Here is a 324-nt window from a genome sequence, read left to right as displayed (position 1 = left end):
AACTAATCTCGGATGATCGAGTTTCATTTAACATTTCGGCTTTTCGATGGGTTCTTCAGTCTTGTTTGAATCTTCTTCTACCGAAATCGACAATACTGGCTTAACAGGTTCTCAATCTTGAATTGCAGCTTTTATTGAAGTATTCTGAATTTGATTCAGTATTTTCTTTGAAGACTTTGTCCAAACTGTATTCCACCCATCTTCGACTGCGTAAGGATCGATCGAAACAGTGGGATCAACTGAAACTGTATTGATTGAACCTTGTCCATGTTCTTTCAAATACTCTTTCGAGATCGTTATGTTCCCGTCCCTGAGATTATATTG

Source organism: Phalaenopsis equestris, unplaced genomic scaffold, assembly GCF_001263595.1.
Source record: "Phalaenopsis equestris unplaced genomic scaffold, ASM126359v1 Scaffold000240, whole genome shotgun sequence".
Taxonomy (NCBI): Eukaryota; Viridiplantae; Streptophyta; class Magnoliopsida; order Asparagales; family Orchidaceae; genus Phalaenopsis; species Phalaenopsis equestris.
Note: the sequence above shows the minus strand (reverse complement) of the source record.